The sequence below is a fragment of the Empidonax traillii genome, unplaced genomic scaffold (genome assembly GCF_003031625.1).
Source record: "Empidonax traillii isolate 1590-97213 ecotype Southwest subspecies unplaced genomic scaffold, ASM303162v1 scaffold440:size489645, whole genome shotgun sequence".
Taxonomy (NCBI): Eukaryota; Metazoa; Chordata; class Aves; order Passeriformes; family Tyrannidae; genus Empidonax; species Empidonax traillii.
Genome location: NW_020955633.1, coordinates 346455 through 370533, shown reverse-complemented (window position 1 = coordinate 370533; position 24079 = coordinate 346455). Strand labels below are relative to the sequence as shown.

At 41.8% G+C, this 24079-nt stretch overlaps 1 protein-coding gene across 3 annotated transcripts in view; it reads left to right on the top strand.

The window, feature by feature from the left end:
• TSPAN4 (tetraspanin 4) overlaps window positions 1–24079 on the top strand; it is a 312240-nt gene that overhangs the window by 84697 nt on the left and 203464 nt on the right. Inside the window, exon 1 of one of the 3 annotated variants that reach the window (XM_027894723.1) lies at window positions 13536–13554. The exons of the other annotated variants lie outside the window; for them this stretch is intronic. The gene's annotated coding sequence lies outside the window, so the exon portion shown is untranslated. Of the gene's footprint in view, window positions 1–13535; window positions 13555–24079 lie in introns of those variants that run through there. 3 annotated transcript variants of the gene reach the window in all.

The window sequence follows — 24079 nt, the reverse complement described above, 5'->3', positions numbered from 1 at the left end:
GGCAGTTCTGTTGCTTGGCAGCAGGTCTCAGAGAGATTACTTTGTCCTTGTTCTCAGTCAAGTTTGCCAGGTTCTCTTCTGATTGCCAGGCTGGTTAATGCATGGGGGAGATAACCCTGGTTCAGTGAGCAGCAATGCAGTCTGTCATCAAACAGAAAATACTTGGGCAGAATTAACAGAGCCATGTGCTAAGCTAATTTGGTATCAGCCTTTTGAGTGTGGTTCTTTGGTACAAGTATTTTTGTGTTTGTCTTTTTGCAGAGAGGACTGAAATCTTCCATCTGTCCCTTGCAGGCCTGCTCGCAATTTGTACAGTCCCCCTCCATGCTCTTTACCTGCAAACTAAGCTGCTGCCTCTCATCTCTCTCCAACAGCAGCATGTTTGTTCCCTTTTCCCCCGCACTCCCATCACCACCTCTGCAGACTGGGAGACTTGTTTGTGCTCTTATTTTCTGTGGCTTACTGAATTTCGTGGACACTTCAGGTAGCCCTGCCAGTCTGGATCCATCCCTCCTAGCCCATGACCTCCCCCAAAAGAAATGCATACATTATTGCTTCAGAGTAATGTTCAATTGTCAAATTTGCCTGCTTTCCCTGTTGAAAAACAGGATATATCTTTCCTATTTTGATTTTTGTCTTCTCTTTTTTTACCACCTTCCTAGCTGTTGATAATGACTTTTTGTTTGAGTGTGAATACTAATCCAAGAGGGCGTAATTGGTTGAGAACCAAGTCAAAAATAAAACTTGTGTTCACAGGATCTTGCCTGATTAACCTTCAGTCCAGATTCCTGCCATATTGTGCAATATGCAAGAAAGTGTATTACTGTGCCCTTCACAGGTATTAAGACTTTGCTGTATCTGAGGACTGAGGTCTGTGGATTTCACTCAGTAATACAACTACAAAGATCCCTTCACCCACTTTACGATGTGAGAATTCTTGCACATTCTTGCAAGCATTCCAGCCACCAAATTCTTTAATTTTCCTATGACAGATCAGACCTCATGTCTCTGTTACTTCTTGAATTACCTTCTTGTCTATGTTTTGTAGCAAAAATAACAGTTGATGCACACAAGTGTGGGTATATCCACCCAAAGCATTTGTACTCTTTAGCCAAAGTGTCTAGCTGTGAAATCAGTGGATTCATCATTTGATGCAAGACCAATTTACCATAATACTAATGTATTTGGGATTTACTAAGTGCAGAAGAAAACACATATTATTGTTTATTGGCCATCTTAAGAGAGCTTCTGAAAGCCATCTTTTGTCCAGTGATTCAATTTAATATATGAGTTAATTGGTTTGATGCTATGAAGAAGTCACTCTTCCCTCACCCTCTGCTATAGGTATAAAGCAGCAAAGGAAGGGATAAAACTGGATGGGGAGGAATGTGGAGTGGTTATGATGGCTGCATGAGGCGTGATCGACAGCAGCAGGGTTCAACAAGGAGAGAGGTTTATAGCATCACAGCTGCTGGCTTCATCTTTCTCTCGCTCAAGCCTGGGTGGAAATCTCTCTGTGCACTCCAAAGTCTTGCTGTTGCTGAACTTCGGAAAGGCATCATGTTCATGAACGCTTTATTTATGTACAAATACCAGGCTTAAAGAAGGCATGAAATTGCTAATTGTTCTGTGTCAAAGCAGATCTTGCTTCTGTACTTCTTCATGATTTGGTAGCCTCATACTGGGGTTTATTTTGTTGCTGTTGTGTTCTTCTGTCCCAGTTTGTGGCTGAGTTATGATTTCCATGTGTCTGTGGCAGAAGAATCCTCAGATGCACAAGGGCCAGGATTTGCACTCAAAAATATCACGTAGGAGACACTAAGCCAAGCACAGAGCAAGGATCATAGACAGTTACCATTCTCCTTGTTATAATCTGCTTTGGCCAATAATTTTCTAATTTGGCGCAAAACCCAATGCATAAACCCAGCCAGATTTCTTTTATTTGGCACGTTTTAATATGCAACGATAATGGTGACTGCTCAGAGCTGTGCTGGCTGGCCTGTGCAATGTGCTGTTCTGTTTCACTGCAGCAGACACGGAGGTAGTTTTAATGCTGGCCATTTGGTTAGCATCTGCCTAAAACATCCCAGACCACAGGGGTTCTTAGCATTGAAAACTCAGGCATTTTCACCCTTGTGAAAGAGTTTTCTTTCTCCTTTAGTAACTAGCTGCTGTCTGCTCTCCCATGCAGCCACTGCTTACTTGCTGTCACTCTTCAGCTTGTCCAGGGTGGCATTGTCCTGTTGTTTTGACAATGACCTTAATCTATTTGTGCAGTTCAAAGTAAAGGCTGTGTGGCCAGAGATGGAAATGCATGAGCTCAGGCGGCTTAAATTGAAATACGGAGTCTTTTACTTCAGCTGCTTTGAAGTCACTGCAGGTCAGTTGTTGGGCTTGATGTGTCTTCAAGCATATGAAGTGAGTGTAGTGACTTCTAGCTGGTTATAGGAAATAGTTCACTTCATGAACTACTCCAATATAATCAAGAGTTGTGTATGGCAGGTTTAGCAGGTATGCCAGTGGCTGTATCAAACTGGATGTAGCTTCCTCTACTGACAGAGATTTTGATAAACCAAGTTGTAGGCAATTTAGCAGACGAATCATTGAGTAGGAGCTTCGTTCCATGGTTGCCTGTACTTGTATGTGTATCCTCTGTGTACACATAGAGAATAGCAGGACTGTGAGTAAGTGGCACTGCCATGCTGAGTTAGATGGTAGGATCAATAATTTCTTGTTAGCTGGTGTCTCTTAGTGCTGCTGGTCTGGGGCAACTGCCTGAGGACATTGTTAAATCAAAGTCTGGACTATCAATGAAATGCCTTTCAATACCTATAGTGCAGAGAGGACCAGATAGCAAATTACTTAAGAGAAAGCCAACTGTTTCTGGTGAATTTGAAAACACTTGATTTGTCCTTGCCAAGGAATGAGGAGCATGTTGTCTGGCTGCAGCACCTTCCCAGTAACATTTGTCCCCTGTGGGAGCACTGGCTGGAGGCAAATATCTGCAAACCCTCTCTTCATGCCACACAGAGAAATGTCTGTTGCGAGGGTAGCACTGGAGCAAAGCACACTGCGAGTTACATGGATTTTTAGATCAATAGTGGCTTTAAAATGTAGCCAGCTGCATTATACTTTGGCACATACATCTGTGCAGATCCTGGGACTCTGTTTGGCTTTTTTAATGGAATTAGCTGTGCACCAAGTATTAACACCAGCAAACTCTTATCAGAAGCAGGAGATGCACAGTATTTTGCCCTTTCCTGGAAAATTTGCTTCCTTACTTAAAGACAGAAGTCAGAAACAGCACCATATTCATTTGCCTTTTTGGGCTTGAATTCTATGTGACTCTTTAAACCAATACGTAGCTCTGCATCTATTTCCAGGAGTCATACATTTCCCTTGATTTACATTGTTTAATCAGGGAGGATGCAGTGGGTACATGAACTGTGAACAAGATGATCTTTATTGCAATCCCTGCAACCCTCAACTTTCAGTGCAATTAAAAGATAAGCTTACAGGTATGTAAAAATGCCTCCTGCTTGTCACAGTGGTAGTGTTTACTTAGGCTATTTTCTGTTATTATCTACACATGTAGCTGTATGAGTTCCCCTCCTTCCATTTCTGGGAGTCTAAGCCAAATCAAGAGGGATATTCAAATTCTGTGTATGGATTAATGTCAATTGAGCATCCTGTGGTGGGAGCAGTTCCTATGTTACATGAAAAATACTAAAAATTAGGAATTGTGGAGCTTTTCAGTATTGGTGCAGAGGACAGAGCCTGGTCACATGGGAGATATGATCAGTACGCATTGGATGAAATATAAATTCAACTTTAGCAAGCCAGAAAGGTGAAGGTGTTGTTGAACTGTCCTGAGTCCGTGCCCTTCTTGGATCCAGACTAATGACAAAGCGACAAACAACAAAATATGTGTTGACCTAATGAATAAGAAATGCTTCTGGCACACAGGGACTGACTGCTTTCCTATTTTTCTCACTGCTCTGCTGAGTAATCTTTCCTTATTTGTGCTTCAGTGCCTTTATCTGTCAGATGGCAATAACAATAATAAAATCTCTTTTGAAGCTTGTTGGGCTATACCAGTGAAGGGCATACAGAGGATCTGGACACAAACGTTTTTTTTGTTTTCTTTACTACAGGCCAGGAGTGAGGGAATGGAAGGCATAGTTTCTACCTGAAAAATGAGCATCAGGGACTTTAAATGCCTTCTGAAGTATTTTAGAGCTGCCCTGTCCATGGTGCTTTTTCAAGGGCTTGAGGTCAGAAAGAATACCACTTTGTATTGTACTACTGTGATACTGCTCCAGAAGATTTCAGTGCTTTGTAAGCAACTGTCATTGTGATTTTGTGCCTGGTCAGTCACATCTTGATGGCCTTTCTTGTGTTTCGTACCACTTTGTTCTGATCAGGTGGAAGAGATGAATTTGTGATGAAATCTTCCCTTTCTTCCATTTCTTGCGGTCACTGTGTCTGGTCTTTTGCAGATGCTTTGGGAATGAAAGTGACTGAAAAATCCTGTGATATTTGTACGTTCTTCTCCCTTATGACTCGCTCTGATCTATGGCATATTACTTCCCTGCTATTTATAGGTCATACTTTTGCAGAGCTATCAGTGCACAATACTTCTAACTTTGTCAGTTTTGTGCTTTATATGCATCTCAGGTCAATTAAGGTGCATCCATTTGTCATCTGATCAATAGGCCTTTGGGCCTGGCCCCTCATCCTGCATTCTGTGTGTTTGGCTATATATATATATATATATAAATATATATATATATATATTAACATAACTAGGTAAATAGTCTGTGCTTGTGTGGCCATACTTAAACTCTGTATGTGCCCTCTGTGACAAGCCACTTGTAATTTGTAACCATGTTTCCAAGAATTTTTGTCAAGTGTCTCCATATACTTTAACCCCAAGTGCTTAGGTCTGCCAAAGTATCTCTTGTTACCTGCTGGGTGACTTACTCTCAGGAAAAATATACTCCTCATTTAATGTTTGGAATGCAATCTGAGACACAGTAGGTCCATCTTCCTTATTTCAGGAAACCTGTTGTAATTTTACACTCTTCTTCCAAAACACTGTGATTCTTGGGGTGTTTCAACTCCTGTCTTGCTCTCAATATGCAGCTTGTTTGAGTTCTGTAAACACAGCTCTAACTTTCCTGTAGATCATGAAATTGGAGAAAAATTCATATTGGAAAAGACATCTAGAAGTCATGTAGTCTGATCCCTTGTGCCAAGAAGGGCCAGCTTTGAACTTATGTTGGGTTGGTCACTCAGGACCTTTCTAATCTTAAATTTTTTCTTCATCTCCAAAGACGGAGATTCCCCATATTTCAGAGACCCTTTTCCAACGTTGAACAACCTCACAGTGATTGATTACTCCTTTCCCCCTCCCTGATACCTAGTGAGAATTTTCATTACTACAGATTGTGGCCATTGCCTCTCCTCCCATGGAGCTCTGGGCAGCTCGGGAGAGACTCTGGCTCCATCTTCTGTATAGCTGCCCTTTTAACCCAGGGCTCAGTAAATACTTGTAGTATTCAGAACAGTTGTTATTTTCCTATGAATTATTTTAGAGTATTTATTTTTCAGGCACTAGTAATCATTCTACAAAGCACAGTATCAGGACATACCTAACTAATTCTTTACAATATTTGGAGTCCAGTGTGAAATAACTTACCAGGACCTGTTTTTCAGAATATGTAAAAATGTCATGAAGACACAGCATTGAATCTTAGTGTTTTTCTCCTCATTTTGTTACCACTGCAGAAAAAAATGGAACTAGAGGAGTCAGCTGCATTTTGATATAACTTGTGGTTCATTTCTGTGTTTATTTCCTAAATTCTAATTTGCTATTTCTGTGCAAGTCCCTTGAAATCTCTTGGCTAGAAAGAAAGAACCCAGCTGGAGTTTTGGGACTTCCACAGTAAATTTACCAGCTTTGGGGAGTAAGATATTCTTTCTAGCAAATTGAGTCTGTTTGATTTGAAATTCCATGAAGAGCATCAGCAAGAGAATACCGTGGTGCTGCTTTAGAAGCCTCTCCCTGTGTTGCTTGTAGAGATGTAAAGCTTGGAAAGCTCCAGGTATCACCATGCTGTGAGGAAGATGGCAATGCAGCATCTTTGTCTCTTTAATAGAGGATTCTATTTTGTGGGCTTTCTTAGAGGATGCTGTTATTCTGCTTTACCACTGGTGTTTTTCCTTGAATGTACTTTGTCAACGTTGAAACGAAGGTATGCTGCTGTTCTTGTGCTGGAGTGACAGCTCTTCCTCTCATGCCATCCATTGCATCCTGACATTTTCCATGTCAAACCCCAAATATCTTTCTAGTGTCGTGCTAATGATTGTTGGTTCTGCTTGGCCAGCATGTGAAGATCAAGTTGATTTCCCTGCTGAAAGCGAGGCACCCTGAAGGTTTCTAGATCAAACAGAATTATTTCCCCATCCCATCCAAAAAGCACTCAAACGCAAATATGGCAAAAGAGGACAAAATTAAACTCTGTCATCCATACAGGTGCTAAACTAGCTCAAAATCAAAAAGGTTACTCAGTAGTCACTGTATACACTAGGCTGAATTTCCCTACCCCACAAATCAACTGCAAGACCTGAACCAGACTGGTCCATCCTCTTCAGTTCATTAGGGCAATGACCATTTCTTCATGGGGCAGGATTAGACATTTTTAGCTCGTGTTTTATTACACGGTCCCTTTCTATGCACACCATGAGAGGCAGGAGGGTTCCTTTTCTTCTCCCAGCAGCATTTCTTAACAAACGTGCTTGAAATGCTTTCATCCCTTAGAGTGCTTCATGGAAAATAGATTGCTTTGTCAGGCCTATGCCGTCAGCAGCTATTTCTGTGAGTTCTGCCATGCAAACACATAGTCACCTTTTTCAGGAAGTTAGTGGTTCCTCCAGGATATGTATTTCCAATCTGTATTATTAATTGTTGGTCTGTTCTGATACAATGGCTTTGTTGTTAATATGGAATTGAAACTAACGTTAAAATATCATCTGACAAAATGTCCTCCATTAACTTAAAGTTAATAGTAAAGGAATAGTAATTCAAAGCCAGAATATTAAGGAACTGTAACCTGGCTTTCTTCTCTACCAGTTTCTAATGACTTCTTCAAATTCTTAGTGGATGGTTAAGGGGGATATTGGAAATCAGGTGGTCACGCCATCATGCTTGGAAATCCACCTATTTGGGGATAACTCAAAAAATGCGTAACGCTTTGTTCATGCTGTTACAGCTGTAACCCTGTAGTGCACCCAGAGATGGGGTGCATGTGGGAAGGGGTGGTCTTGGTTGCTGTGGGTGGTGGTGGCTGTGATGCTGTGATGGCTGTGCTGCGCCTTGTGAGCCAACACGTCTCGGGGGTAAGAACTTGGCCAAGCCACTCTGCTCCTGGAGCCTGCAGCAGGAGGATGGCTGAGTTCCTGCAGTCTGTTAAAGATATGTTCAAGTGATAAACCTTCAGAATTAGTTTCCTAGTTTAGGAAAAGGGTCGAATTGTTAGTAATACTGACAGGTGCCAGCAGAGGGCATTTGGAAACTTGGCTTTCCTGCTCATTTATCTTCTGACAGATTGGGGCCCCTGTGCAATTTCTGTGTGAGGCTGGTGTCCCGCAGTGCTGGTGTCTTCTGTGTTGGTACCTGAGTTTGGGGGTTATTGTTTATTCTGGTTTGGTTTTAATTAACATACAAAATCAATAAAATATGTATTTCAGAGTAATTTCCAGGTTAGAAGTAGTGTTGAGACAGAAAGCCAGTAAACGCTTGCTTCTATCAGAAGGGAGTATTTAGGTGTGACGTGGATAAAAGACCAGGAGAAAGGAAGTGAAGAAACAGCATATTCTCTAGGGTGTTTTTCCACCAGTGTGTTTTATTTGTAAATTATCAATCTAAAGTGGAACCTCATTGCTTGATATGCATTACCATATTTAGATATTGATTACACCTCCTCTACCCTAATATCATCAGCCTAAGCCTCTCAGCAGTGACCATTTTAGCCCAATACTCTTATCTTTGGTACCAAGAAAATTGCACGTGCAGGAATAATAAAAAAAGACCGAATAGTGACTCTTTGTATTCATGACCAAAAATCCAGTTGCATTCCTGTTGATGAGGGCTTTTGTTATTTACACTGAGTATGTGACATGGTGCAGTACACAGAAGGTCTCTCACCAGCAATACATTTGGAGGGAGCTGTTGTTAAAGCCCATGTCCTTGAGTAAATGTGCAAAGGCGTTAAAGCATAAGAGCATTTAATAAAAATGCTTTTCTGTTCTCGGGCTTTGATCAAGTGATTCCTATCCATCAGCCTTTGATTCAGGCTCTGGCAGCATCTTTCTAGAAGAGACTTTTACTGGACTTTTTGAAAAGACAAGTCTTATGTGGGGTGTGCTGCTAAAACCAACTGAAGTGCATTTCTCAGCTGTGCAATATGATAAATGGCTCCAGCACTGTGAGGCTGCTAAGGTTTTCAGCTTTTTTATCTCTTTGGGAAAATGTTAATAAAAATTGGAGAAAGGTATTTTTTAAGCTTTGTAAAGGTACATTGAGTGGACCTGTTTGTGGGTCTTTTGTTGGCTAACATGCATGCTAAAATACTTCAGATGTGAATTTTAATGTAAGGGGTAACAACATTTGGAGATTATTTCCTCTAAATATAAACTGTTGTAAGGTATGATTTATGCTGCAGATATGATTTAGTATGTATGTTTTGAAAAAGTGGATGGAACAGAATCTTTCTGTGAGGCAGAAAGATGCTTTTTTATACTAGAAATTCATTAGCAAAGACAGAGTAAAAAAAAGAGCAACCTAGGAGTGCATTTATTGATATATATTTCACGTGTACTTTACCTGCTATAACATCTGCCAAAATCCACCTGACACGTCTTTATATTTTGTTGTATCCCTGTGGCAGAGCTTTTCTTTGGCCTTTTGAAAGTTAGTGAATGTTAGCATGAACTACCTACACTGAATTGTGCTTCCACATGCACACGTTATAGAGGAATTCTTTGACTTCTTCTGAAATAACGTCCCAAGACCCTAAACTTGATTATTAACATTTGGGTGGTTGGTTTCAAAGCTGTTTGCTTGCACCTTTTCAACATACATATCTGTGAGCTATAAAAAACGAACTCTTCCATTGTGGAGACTTGTCATTGTGGCTGAACAATGGCTTGTTCCCTTCTTGCAAACGTCTTTCAATATGTTGAGAGGGATGCTGTAGAGAGAGGAAAGGGAAAGCAGGGCTTGGGGTAGACTCTGCAGTTTACTCAGACCTTGCACAAGTGGGTCCAGTGCTGTGCTTTTGCATCAGCTTGATGGGAATGCAGTAGTTACCACTCTGGAAAAGCTGTATGTTTTGGAAATATGAAGCTGTTCTACACTGCTTGCCCAAATCCAGTGAAATTCTTGGCTCCACCTGTGTAGCTAGCAGCTCCTTTTGGTGTGTAAGATGTGATTTTTTTAAGTAAAGCTAAAATACTCCCTATGTGATGACAGCATGTCTCACTCATTTTCACTATCCATTCTGTATTTCCTAATTTCTGTATTGTTTTCTCTCACTTATACTGAGTGCTATCTGTTAGTGAACTGCTTCAGGATAATGCCAAGATGAATAGAAATGTGGGAGACCTCCACTTCTATTTTCAGGCCTGTCTCAGAGGTTGTAATACTTGTTCTGGTTGAAGTGAGTTTTCATCCAGACAATATAACAATTGAGAATAGAGTAAGTAACACTGGAATAACTAACTGTACATAATTGCTCTGCAAGTAAAAGCAAAAAACACTTAAGTGAAGACTAGTAGTTGTTATAATGGTAATTACCACTAAAGTTAGAAAAGCTCTTTCTTGGTACCCACTAACACCATTTAAAGAGCATCTTAGCCTACAATACATGTTGATGAGTTCCTGCTTGTGTTTCTGTGCTCATAATCATATTTCAGGTTTGTGCTGGGTACCTCCTCCTTGTCATTATCATCATTATGCTGTTCTTGATACTATCGTAGAGCACATCCATCGCTAGTGATATTGCACTGATACCTAGAAATCTCAACAACTTGGTGATAGTATGAAAAAAAAGGGCTGGAGAGCAAAACTGAAGAACAAAAGAACTCTATCGTGTACCCAGCACTGGAGGACTGTGTAAGAGGTGGAATGGAAACTTTCAGTCTGAAGGCTTACTTAACATGTGAGGACAAAGTCTTCGTCCTTTTTGTTGTTTCATCTGCAAAGTAGACAGACTCCCATCTTTCCTTTGCTTCTTCCAGCAAAAGGTTAGATCTAATCCTCTTGTTCAGCACATTGGGAGGCACATCAAGTTTTTTGAACTCTACAGGCTTAATATAGAAGGGCAGCTGTCAGTAAAGTAGCTGCAGATGTCTGATATTTAGCTCTTTCACATCTCCAGAGAGATGACTTTAAGTTATTCTCTAAATGAAAAAGTTTCTCAAAAGTTTGCCTCTGTGCTCTTCAGACTCATAGGTAGACCTCCCACTGACTTCAGTGTGCACTGGATTAGCCCACACAGGGAGAAGGAAAAGAGCATTTGAATTTTGAAATAAACACTAGCTGAGCTGATAAATCCCAGTAGCTTTCTCGCTGCCATGGCTGCGTTGGTCCCTATCCCAGGGAGCCATTCTGCGTCCTTGTCTTCTCTCATCTGCCTTAGGGAAATTTCCACGCAGTGTTGCCCTGCACCCCTGTCCTGGGCAGTCTTTGTTCCGACCATGCATCTTCCAAAAACACTTTGAAAAACATAGAACAGAGCTACGATGAAGAGCCTGATACAGAATAAATTATGGCATTCAGCAGCAATGGGAGGCTATAACAAAACATGTATTTGGCAGCAGTGTCTTGCTACCCCTTTGCCTGGAAAGAAAATTAAATCTAAAAAGACAAATTCTCAAACAAAGCTGGCTTGGGTACATGGATTGGCAGGTAGCAAATAACAGTGTGAAGTGACTTCTGGCCCTTACTGGCTGCTTTCCTTGAGAGAGGAAGGAGACGGCTGTGCTCCCAGATGGAGGAGCAAGAGGGAGTCTAACACTGTGACATGTGAGGGTCCTCCGTAGATGCTGAGGCTTGGCTGGCAGCTGATTCTTCAGTGAGGTTGGTGACAGCTTGAGGGAAGGGCATCTCACCTGTGCCCCAGCAGCATAAACTAGTTGAGTCCTGGCACACACAGCTTAACGGAATCGGGAAAACAGAGCCCCCGTTCAAAGAAAGGGAGAATTCTAAGCAAATCCCAGGGTGCAGTTCAGAAATGCTGCTGCAGATATTTTCACTGCATCAACAGGAACGGAAAAGGCAGCATATACATGGGGGAGAAATACTTCAGCCGTGGTGCTTACCTGAGTGGAAGCCTCTGCAATTTTAAGATGGTTGGCTGGGTTCTCAATTGGTGTAAACACTCAGAGCTTTTGATTTACTTGTAGTTAAGTTGTTTTGCAGTGGCTGAGAATCTTGCTTACACATCTGAATCATGACTGAAGAGCGTGAGCTGCTGAGGGATTCCTATCAAAACCCAAAGGTTAATTAGCACATGGTGTTAAAAGCAGATCTAGTTTAAGGGAATGGTGCTTCAATGCACCTATCCAGATATTGATTCTTAAGAAAAAAGATGAGCTGGCGAGTTGTGACTCAACTGTGACAAAGTCTAATCCAAAAATAAAAAGTTTTAAAATAAACATAAAAACCATTTAATTATCCATTTTCCAGGGGTATCAGTAAAGTTTTAATAGTCAAATTTTCTGTGAAAGTGTATACACTGACACATCCTTATTAATATATATTCGTTATAAGTATACATACCAGAACCAACCTGAAACCTTGTAAAGGCCCAGGAAGTAATCCAGTCAGGGAAAAGAAACTGCCAATTAATGTATCACAGAATAATAGCAAATTGTGAAGAATACAATAATGAAACAATATTTTTTGTGACTAAAATATGTTTGTAACAGGCTTGGGAGAGACAGATTTTCACATGTATAAAAGAGAAACCTGCACCTAGCTCCCAGTGAAACCTATCTCCCCTATTTATTTAATACATTCCCTGATTATTTTTTCATAAAGAAGATATACTGATAAAACCGAGTCATCTCATAGATAATCTGTAAGTGGTAACATAAGACTTTTAGTCACAACTACATGTACAGTAATTGGCTGCACAGAAAATCTGCCTTGTAACTACAAAATTGTAGTTTATTTGTTGTGTAGTGAATTGTTTCTTCTCCTGCAATGCCAAAAGCTGTTGCCATGAAGACTCCAGAGTGCTGATTTGCTTGCTGTCAGGTCACTCTGGGTGTTTACTGTCCTGAAATCCTTACCTCTCTGCCCCTCCCCTTGGCACACAAGGGGAGAAAATTGAGAGGGGGGGAGCATTGTTTCCTTACCCAAAGGGAGGTGCGAGCTATGCGAGTGAAACAATGATTTCCATGAGCAGCCATCAGGGAAATCTGCACAAATGGTGTGTGGCAGCAAAAGCCTTTTGCCTAAACTCGTCTTCAGTGACGAGGTGGAGGAGCAGGAACCTTCAGGGTTGCTTGGAGTGGACACGTGAGGGATTTTGGAGGCAGTGCGCTTTTGGGTCTAGCAGGGGTCAGGGGTGCTGGGCCTGCTGACCACTATACAGGGTCTGGCTGTATTGGCAGGGCTGCCTGTGACCTCTGCCTGATGTTGTGTAACAGAGAGCCTCTCTTCCAGTTCCAGTGAGAGTAGGTGGTGGTCCAGGCTTCTCTTGCTGCTTCATGGGGGCCAGCTGTACTCTGGAGAAGACCCAAATCCTCCTGCGTTCCTGCTCTTTGGAGGGCACATCCTCACATCCTGATGATGGATGTGAGGTACAGGTGCAGTTAAACAGGTCCTTTTCCCACAGGATCTCGTCTTTCCTTGGCAGTCACAGTTGTGAAGCCCCTAGGGTTGTCTTGTTGGTGCTACGCTTTCATGACAGCTCAGACTGTTGTGACAGTAGCAGTGCCTGTTCCGGAGTTTCCCCCTTGAAAGATCCTTATTTAAAATCCTAGCCATCAAGCAGTCTACTTAGCTAATTGTCAGAGCTCGTCATGCTATGTAATTAATTTTTGGACAGCATTCAGATGCATCTTCAGGAGTGTGTAAGGGTATGTGTGGAACTGCATCTCTCCTGCCCTGTTACTGCAAGAGATAATTCGCACTTCTTGCTGGTTCAAACAGAGCTGCAGACATCATTGCGGTAGCTTTGGTAGAGGATTGAAGATTAGGAGCTTCTGTAACATGCTCCCACAGAAAAACCCCAGCTAGCCTTGCTGCTAGTGCAGGGATTTGTTCACAACTGACTGGGTATAACCAAGGGGATTCTTTAAATCTCCTCAGCCTGCTGTTAGGAGCTTGCTTACTATAGCCTAGTAACTCTGTCCTGGAAGCACAGACAGCTCTCAAATTAAGACCTCTGTCTTCAGTAGGAAGGATAAGGCTTCAGCATCGTGGATTTGAGAGAACCTTACTGTTCATTACTTCTGATGCACATGCACACAGTTGCTCAGGTAATCAAACTCTAAGTGTTCATGCACTGCACAGACCAGCCTGTCTCTGCTGCTGGCTGGCTGAGGTAGCAATAAGCCCCAGAGTTTCATTGATCTTGCAAAAGAAATAAAAAGTGTCTGTATGTATATACACACGTATATATAGTTTTTTTTCCTGGGAAAAATGCCAACATCGTGCTTCAGATTTTGAGGCATTGCCATCCTGGGTGCACTACTGAATTTTGGGATTGTTTTGTTTTTAAAGCTGTGTTACAGAAATTAATGTGAACATGGAAAATGTTGGAGGTTTTTTAGGGGTTGGGGGTTTGTTTATTTGTTTGGTTTTGTTTGTTTAAAGCACAATAACAGAAAATCTCTTTTGAGGTCCCCTAAATGCTCAAACATTATTGCAGCACAGTGTTTTGCTTCTAAATTCTGCGTGCAGTGTCTGTGCTGTCTTGATTCATCCTAAGATTTTCAATAGCATCCTGGTGGAGACAGAATAAAGCATGGCTGTCACTGGAACCTCTCTTCTGTCGGAACTCAACATGGTCAAAAAGAAACTTAAATCATGGGAAGCTGTTGAAGCCAATTCCTTTGAGCTGCTCTCAAACTGGGAAGAAACAGTTCTATAGCACACACACAAAAAAACCTTCGTCTGCTTTTATGGTACTTCAAGAAGTGTAGACAAGCGGGGATCCAGGACTGAAGGGAGTTTTTTGGAGGAATGCGGGTTCCATCAACAGAGTTCTTGTGTGGATGATTAAAATGAGATCAAAGCATACCAGGATGAAACTAGTAAAGCCTTGTAAGTGGATTCTCAACCCATCCATTTCAGTTTGTTGTGCACATCTCTTACTAAATACTGGCTTCTGTGCCTGTAGCTGTGTGCCTTTCTGTGCTGCCCCTTTCAGAACTCTGGAGGCCCAGGCTGTGGGTTACATACTCTGTTCACTGTTCCTGGGAGTGAGAGCTGCTTGTCTTGGAATTTCATTGTCTTCCTCTAAAGGAAGCCGCCTCCTTGTGCTCTCCAGCAACCTCTGATTGACCACGTTTCAGCCATGTCCAGTGACTCTTGGAATTGCCTTTTTTCCTTTTGAGAGAGCACCTATAAGTGCAGTTTGTCCTTCTAGGTGATAAGTGAGAAGGGAGGTGGAAGCAGGCTGTACCCTGAAAAGTGCAAAATGTGGATGTGGAAGGCAGATGAAAAAAATGCTTTTCTCATTGCTAAAAACTAGGGCCACACAGAGGTTTACAGCTGTGCTGTATAGTTACAGGTGGAGTCTGGCAGAGAGCTGTCTGAATTTCTGCAGCAGCTCCCACTGATGTGAGGCCCCAGGTCTACCAGCAACAGCCTGTTCTTGTTTCCAACAGGGAAGAACTGTCCCTCACTGCTTAGTGGCTTTCAGTGGCTCCAGTCCCATGTAGGTCATTTCCCAGCCAGCTTTTCCTGCCATTTGTGCTTCTCCAGCGCATCTTAGGAGCTTGGGACATTATGGCCTCATATACTATTTTAACTGTCAGTTTAGTAAAAACCAAAACATATTGTAAGCTTGGATGCAAAATAGCAATGTGGGCTCTGTGCATTGATTGCAAGGTGGGGCCAGATGATCTTGACATAATCACTTTGACAGGGCGGGTAAATCCCACCTGCTGTTTGGCAGGAGCAGAGGAAAACCTGCAAGTTGGTATTTCCCTGCTGGGGAAAGCGGCTGTAAGGGAACACTGCCAGGTTGTGCTCAAACCAGTTATCTTATTATTGAGAACCACTGGGAGTCCAGGAAGAAAAGAGGATGCTTTTGAAGTCAAGTCTGTCTGTTTATGAGCTTCAATAAGCAGCAGAGACCAGATTGTCCCGAGGGCCAGGGGTAAGGGAACCTCTTGTGTAATTCCTCTGATCTGCAGGTTTTGTTATGTGGATTTTGTGATTTGTAGTTTAGGATTAAAAAGACCAAAGACCTTTTAAGTATGGATTTCATTCTGCTGATTGTGTCATCGTCCACAGATGCGGAGCCAGCCAGCGTGTATCAGACCCTTCATCAACTAATTAACTTGAGTTGTCAAGCTGCAATCAGTGAACTGCTCTCATACTAAAATAATAATGATAAATTCCTCTCATCTGAAGCTGTCAGCTTCCAGCTGCAAGAGGCACAAGTTTGCAGAATCTATAACTTACTCCATGAAGGAAAATCAGATTTGCACCTCTGTCTTGCCAAAGCCAACTTGGCTTGGTTCCCTTTCTAGCAGAGTTTTCTGTTGGAGGAGCAGCTGAGGCCAGGCCAGGATTATGCCGGGACTTGTAGCAGGGCTAGTACCTGCCATCAGACTGCCAGATGCAGTGCTTTGAGTCCTTGTTTCGCAGGGAATGTAGGAGTGGAGAATGTGCTCCATGGCTAGGTGAAGGCAGGGGAGTTCCACATTGCCAAGGCTCATGGTTTTTGAGTTTTGGTTGCTGATTGAGGAGCTGATGTTTGTTGGTTTCTTTTGGGTTGCATTTTTAAGAATTTGTCTGTAAGGGCTGTGTTTCTGTTGAAATTCTACCCGTGATTATTTTTTTAGGTGAGAAAGGTGCTACACATTTCACTGTGGAACAGGGTCTGAGACCTGTCTGAAGGAGCAAGTGTCCAGAATGCCTTTGGGACCACTTGTCTGCCCCACAGAGCTGGCAGGCCAGCAGGGAGTCCTCACAGGCTCTGTTGAGAATGAGTATAATTATCTTCTAGGTATTTTCATTTTTCCTCTTGCAAATACATCAAGTGTATTGATTATTGGCTTGATTCACAAGTATGGTTTTGGCTTTATAGTGTTTGACCACTATAGGAACATTTTTTTTTTTTTTGGTAGTGATTGACTGCCTAGGAATTCTGAGCAAAATGGAAGCAAACAAAAATGATTGTTTGCTCTATCCAGACAGACTGTGACCTAGGAGTTTATGCAGTCTTCTAAGAAATAATGGCTAGCTTTTCCTGCAATGAATGTCTTTGTACAGTGTAAACATAACAGATAGAAATTAAAAGTACAGTTTACCCTACAGCATAGGTTTGGGTGACACTTACAAAAAGCTATAAAGCATTTTAATTAAAGTTTTATAGGCTTATAATCATGTGGCTTTTGAGATAAATATCATTAGCAATACCAGAGCAATGCAGAAACTTAATATGGTCTTTACATACCTGGAAATATGTGTAAAATAAATATATTTCTAGGAAGGTCTTCTTTCCCCATCAAATAAGGAATCTTGTCTGAAGACAGAAATGCAGAATACAGAAATTAGGAGGCTGGCTTTTTATTTGTGCATTTCCTGCCATTTCTGAAAACCAGCATGGAATAGATACCATTTTTCCATGGAAACGTTCCTAATAATTTTTCAGATGGCTTCTTGATGATTTGATGCAGAAATATTTTATTAGTATATAAATCCACCTTCATAAACATCCTCATAAATACAACACAGCAAAAAAAAAACTGCTTGGAGGTCAGAATACAGAAGAGGTTGAACTTGCAGCTTTAGCAGTTTAATGTAGGCTGGGGCTTAGATTTAGCAGGATTAAATTTTGCAAAGGTCCCGTGCCAAATGTTTCTTACAGAGTAGAAATGTCTGAAAGCCTAGTGCAAACTAATAGGAAACACTGAGCACAAATTCTCAGGTGAAATTTAGGCATAAATTTGATTTTGATTAAATCCAGAATCTTAGCCAGTGTGCAAAATAGGCAGTGACTTTAAGGATTAAACAGATATTTTGGCAGTACCTTTTCAATGAGCATCTAAATTCAGGCACTGATTCTCTTTCATTTTTTATCATTAAAGCTCTTAGCTACATCCTTATTTCTGTCCAAACAAAGCCTCCATGATTAAAATTAAATAACATTAAGTCCCTTAGTAAATAGGGATGAGTTTCTAATTTTTTTTAGAATTTGCTGAATTAGAGCTCATGTATTACGTTTTGGTAACTGAGTTTAGGTATGTTTTGTAAAAATGGTATCCTGCTGCCTTAAAATACAGTTGCCTCTTCTTTTTGTGTTGATGTACCCTTCCTTAGGGACGTATGCCTATTTACAGATTTTGACAGTGAAATATAAAAAAGCTGGATTGTGGTGATGGAAACAAGTGAATACAGATATATGGTTTCCAGTGCAGGTGATACTTTTTATTCCAAAAGAACACTTTTATTTCAAGCGTTATCGCTATTGTACTCACTAATATGCCTTTTAGGGGTGTAAAACCTAGGTTATTGTTTTAAATTGTTTACCTGTATGTGTTATCTGTTCAAAAAATGTGTTTGACAGTATGTCTGCTGGTATCATTCCTGAAGTTATTTTTGACTGTTCACTGTTATGAATGCTCAGAATAGCAAAGCAAAAAGCCAAAGCTTGTGGCACTACCCAGAATTATTTTTTTTTTATAAACTTTTTGATAGCAAAAGCTCCTTTCTTTTTACTTGAATGGTTATAGAGATGTCAAGGATAAGAGATCCACTGCTGTTTACTTTTATTATGTGGGATGATGTAAGTCCTGTGATTCCATACGACATTAGGAACAAAACCAATAGATGATAACCTAATATATAAAAAGATATATAGCCACTTGTATTTTTTTTTTTGTACAGGTCCATTGCATTTTAATATCAATATTTAATTATCACCTAGTGGTTTTGCTTACCATTTGCTTTCAAATAATGTTTTAATTTGCTGCAGGCTCTTTATTACTTCAGTTTTAATTTTAAGCTTTCTCCAACACACTTTGCATTCCAAGAAATGCATTGAGTTGGTGTCACAAACCTTCCATATAATAAAAAATGCCTTTTGCTTACTCTAAGAAGTTGCCTTTCAAGATGAAAAAAAGTACATCTCTTGCTCCATTCTCCCTTAAGGAGGTTATTTTCAGTCCTTTTTTTTTGAAAAATAAGTGTATTTGTCTTTTAACTATCATTTTGGAAGGAACCTAAGGGAACTAGGAGCAAATTGAGGACTTTTGGCTATGAAGAGAAAGACAGACCCAGCAGTGCAGCAGCAGAGGGCATTTCTCGAGGCAGCCCTGGGGTCTTGGCGTGCTTGCTCACATCTGTTGACTGAGTTGATGGCAGGAGAGCTCCTTTCCCCATTTCAAAGTATGTTCTTTTGGCTGAAGGCACCTGCCAGCCAGCTCTGCAAGGAGATCTGCAAAGCAGTAGCCTCAAAGAGGTGTGCTCAGGGAGAAATTCCTTCTGCTACAGCAGCTGTATGGAGAGTCCAGCTTGGTCTGGAGCCTTTTGAACATTGCATTTCTCCTCCTTATGTACAACCCCACTCATGAAAGTATTTGTGTGCTTACTGTTTAAGTACATGAATGCAGTGAAAATGCAGTGAAAACTGTGGTTGAGTACTTAGTTGAAATGGGCTCTCTGTGACCTGATTCTGAAATGTGCTGAGCGCTCGGATGCCTGTGAGGTCAGTGAATGCTTCTGGGCCTTCACTGCTTTGGAACTGGAGCTGAAATGTGGTTATATGAACTTTGCTTCATGCTCATCTGCGTGCAAAACCTCAGTCCTGTTTTTAAGGATGCAAGGCAAGAAAAGAATCCATTTTGAATCTCCAAGGGGAAAATCCATAAAGATGTTAAAAGGCAAACACTGGTTAGGGAACATTATTGAATGTTTGAATTTTTTTCTAAGTCACTGTTTTGTTTTGTTTGCTTTTGCTTTCACAAGCCTGCAGAACTGTGCAGTTTAAGAATTTTCACGTCTGATTACTTTATACTTGACAGAAAGATCCTGAGTACCACGTGTGTGTTTGAAGTGGTATTTCTTTGAATGTCAGCTGATCTCTCAGGTTAGAGAAAGTAACCTGATTTTAAGAAAACTAGCACATGAATTGCATTTCTGCTGCTAAGACCTGCTGACACCGCAAAGACAGGTCTTGACAAAGATTTTATTTGGGCTACAACTCTTCTTGTACAGGGTGTCAGATGGGCTCTTTATTTCTGTTCTTTTGTTCTTTATTACTGAGGACATTAGTAGGGGAACAGGGCGTTCTGCTTCTTCCGGAGTTCAGTGACTGACCCTTGTCTTTCATCTGCAGCAGTAATCTTCTCTGTCCAGGGCTGAAATATGCAGAATTTGCTGGGGAAACAGGGAATCTCCTTACTTAAATTTTTTATTATTGGACAAAAGAAATCATTAGCAAAGAATAGGATGACAAAAGCCCAGAAAGCACAAACAGCAAGGGAGCTCTGAGGTGCACAGGGTTCTGGGGGCCGATACCAGGTAATTTTTAAAGAGATTTTGTTTAATCTGACTTGGCACCAGCTACCCTGCGTGCATGTACACTCTCATCACTGTTTGAACATATAGATGATCAAATATGGGTGAAGAAAATGCCCTCAGTGTGAGTCATGCACGTACCAATACGGGTATGGTCTGAGTGCACAGGCAGAGGTGATGGCAGCAGTTATGCAGATGAGAGCACGTAAAGGCAGTGAGGTTTCTGCAGAAGTAACTTGTGCACAGGCTTAAATAAAGAGCATTGCAAATCATAGCCAAAATATTTTCTCTGTGTCTCTGATTATGTTATTTCCATAGCAACTAATTATGCCATAAACCAAAGATCATGACTTCAGGTGACATGTGAGCAGAAGGAGATGAGTTAATAAGTATTGAATATTTTTTTTTCATGCAAATTTCCATATTTATAAAGGAAAAGGAAGAATGAAAATGAAAAAAAAAAAAAAAAAACAACAGACAAAAACCAAACCAACCAACCCTAAACTCTGCTATGTAAAAGTGAAATTGCTTCTGACTGGAATGTGTTTTCAAAGTTTTGTTGGAGGCATCAGTAAATCTTTTAAGGAGTTGGAGGTACAACTGTGAATATCAAAAGATCTTTGTATTAGCCAAGGAAATCCCCAGAATGTCTGACCTCCTGCCTATACAATCCAAGGCTCAACCTCTTTCCAGCAACTTTAGCCTTTTACAGATCCTGAACTTGTTAATGGACGAGCAAGGACCAGGGAAATAAAAGGGAAGGTGTGGGATCTTCTTATGTATGCAGTAAGTTTGAGGTTTCAGTGAAATATGCTCTATTCTGCTTCACTTATAAAAAACATTCATATTTCCTTCTAAAATAAAAGGTTCCAGAGAGATTCTCATCTTACAGTCCTTGAGCTGGAGGACCTGCTGCCCAGAGTAGGACTGATGTTGCTTGACTAACCTATTTCTTGAGCTGCTTTAACATGTCTTGCTTTTGGTTCAAGAACTGATTGTATGGCTCCAATCTGAGCCAGTTCTGACCCACTTGAGCCTCTCTTAAAGCCTTTAACAGCACATGACAGCACAGGCTTATTGCACCATGAGCATTTTTAGGAAAGAGCAGGATTTAGGGATGAAATGCTTTGGTTGCTGCTTGAATTGAACTTGAATGTTTCCAGGGATGGGGCATCTACAACCTCTTTGGGCAACTTCTTCCAGTATTTTATCACTTCATTGTAAAAGATTTCTTCCCTATATCTCATCTGAATCTGCCCTATTTTAGTTTAAAACCATTACCCCTTCTCCTATCACAACAGGCCCTATTAAAAAGTCTGTCCCCATCTTTCTTTTAAGCCCATTCAGGTACTGAAAGGCCACAGTGAGATCTACCCAGAGCCTTCTCTTCTTCAGGCTGAACAACCCCAACTCTCTCAGCCTTTCCTGATAGGGAAAGTGTTCCAACCCTCCTCTGTATCCATTCCCAATAGGTCCATGTCTTGACCTGAGGACTCCAGAGCTGGATTCACTATTCCGCATGGGCTCTCATCAGAATACAGCAGCAGAATCACCTCCCTCAACCTGTTTGCCTTGCTGCTTTAGATGCAGCCCAGGATGTGGTTGGCTTTCTGGGCTGCAGGGACACACTGTGGGCTCATGTCATTTTTCATCTGCCAGTACCTGCAAGTCCATCTTCAAAGGGTCACTCCCAATCCCTTCATCCCCCAGCCTGTACTGATACTGGAGGTTGCCCCAACACAGGTGCATGACCTTGCACTTGGTCTTCTTGAAGCCCATGAGATTCCCATGTGCCCACTTGTAGAGCTTATCCAGGTTTCTCTGAATGGCATCCTGTCCCTCTGTGTCAGCTGCACCACTCAGCTTAGTGTCATCTGCAGACTTGGTGAGGGTGAACTTGATCCCACTGTCCGTGTGTGTCACTGATGAAGACATTAAACAGTACTGGCCAGGGCTGAGCAGAGACTGAAGGCCAATGGCAGCGTGAGGCTGTCAGGTTAAAAATCATATTCTCCCTCCCTTTGCCTTGTGCTTTTAGTCATTTATATTCATGCAAAATGAATATACAAAAGCAAACAAATCAAAGACTCCATGACAAGGCTTTTTCCTCCCAGCTGAAACAGCCAGCTTCCCCCTGAACTTCGGTTCACCCTCCAGTCAAAAGAGGTAATGTTTCTCTTAGTCTTTGGAAGAGGTACAATTTTTACAAAGCCTGCATCACTGAATCAAATATAATCAAATTAGCTGCAAAGAGTACACTGGGGGAAGAAAAAAAGGATTTCTCTGTAGGCATGTTGCTGAAGAAAAGGACAGGCAGTGCCAGACAGGACTGATTAACGTTCTTGTGTGGTGATGTCTCTACATGAAATTACAAAGTTCAGCACTTGGAGTGTTTTTATCAGTTGATCACCCTTAGCTGATTCCAATGTTGTGGCATGAAGCAATGCTAATAACCCACAAAAGATGACCACTGTTGAGTCATTTTTGATCTCAGACAGTTTGCTTATTGAAACTACTGGGAATGACTGTCACCTGTCACATGCATGGCTTTGCACAACCCCCCTGTTGCAGAACAGGAGCAGTTGCCACATACTGCATTTATAGAGTATATTTCAGTACTAGCTTCAACAGGATTCTTTAAAATTTATTTCATTTTGTGGATCACCTCTTAACAGTCTACCAAGTAGGTTGTTTCATTAGGAGGATGGAGCAGATATGTTTTGAGGACAGTGAGAAGAGGCATTAGTAGGGAGAAAGCCTTTGCAACCCTTAAAGAACTTATGAGACTAAATTAATGAGGAGGTGAGTTAGTGGCTGCATTTTGTGTGACCTGAAGGCACTGGTGTCTTGTGATCATGAGAGCTAAATCATGGAGGAGGAAGAGAAAGCAGTATTCAAAATGGGCAAAAGGAAGGCCTGATTCAGTACCAACATGGTACTGAAATACTGGTTGGTTTCAGCTGATAGTTCCTTTGGGTCCAGAGGCATCACACGCAGTGAGGCATGAGGAGGGAAAGCCCTGAACATGGAACAGGCAAAGAAGCAGCTGGGTCTGGAAAAACATGGTACACCAAAAGAGGAGCCAAAGATGGACCGGGGGCTGAAGTGGGCCAGAAAGCAGCTCTCACCAAAATTATGGGGAGAAGCATGGTTTTTTTGGCATCCTTGGTAGAAAGTTTTGATGTATTAACCATCACTTGAGCTCAGAGTCCACACAAAAAGCTTGCTCAAACCTTGGCAGTGGCGATGCCCCTGCTTTGGGGTCAGGGGCCAGCAGCACTGCCCAGCTGCAGCCCACCTGGGATTTGGGACTGCTGCCTGTGCTCTCACGTGTACCTATTGCATGTGCATTGCATGTACCCCATCCTGACTGGCCCAGGTGCCCATGACCCGTTAAAGGAGGAATGTTGCCATGACCAGTGGAGGTGATGGAATAGGGGCTGGCAGTGGGGGCACTGAGCACAGCAACAAGAACAGCTTAGGAAACAGGGAGTAGATTTGGCTAAGGGAGTGGGGTCTGTGGTGGCTGCAAGCCTGGGGTGAGGTGGGAAGTGTGGGCTGAACACGTAGGTGTGTGTCTTCAGGTGAGAGCTGAAGCCTCGGGTGAGACTGCTCAGAGAAAGGGTGTGAGGGATAACACAGTTAACAGATTTGCTGCTGATGCCCAAACTTTTTACACTTTGCTGACATCAGATGAACTCCAGGCAACAGAGTGCTGCCTCTCCTCTTTCAGGGGCAGGGTTCTGGCTGGAGATGTTGAAGGGTTACCAGCCCTCCACTCAGAGCAGCAGGGACAGAGTTGTTATAACCTAAATGGTAGCGTGCCACCACAATCAATACAAATTGAACCTCTGCCGGCGAGATTGCACAGTGCCTGCTTTCTTGTGTAGAGGAATCAATATGAATTGGCCACAGGATGGGAATATACAGATGCAGTTAGGGAGAGAAAACGTAAGTGTTAAGCAGAGGTGAACAGAGGTCACTAAGTCCAGTGATGTGGCTGTGATTTTAGGCTCAGTCATTAACAAAAAGTTTTGTGAAGGCTTCAGTTCACCTGCCCCTTGAGTCACCCTTATACGAATAATGGCAATGCTTCCAAAGCACATTCTTCTTGGTTCATATATTACTTCATTGTTAAGCAGCTTAAATGTCAACGTGGGTCCTGGAATGTGCCTTTCATCCACTTTACACCAGGGATAGGCAAGTACATCAGCCCTTCTCTTTTTAGTTTTTTACCCAATTCCCATGCAGGATCTTACTCCATCACATAAGCATGTCATCCAGGCTATGGTTAGCCTGCTGGAACAT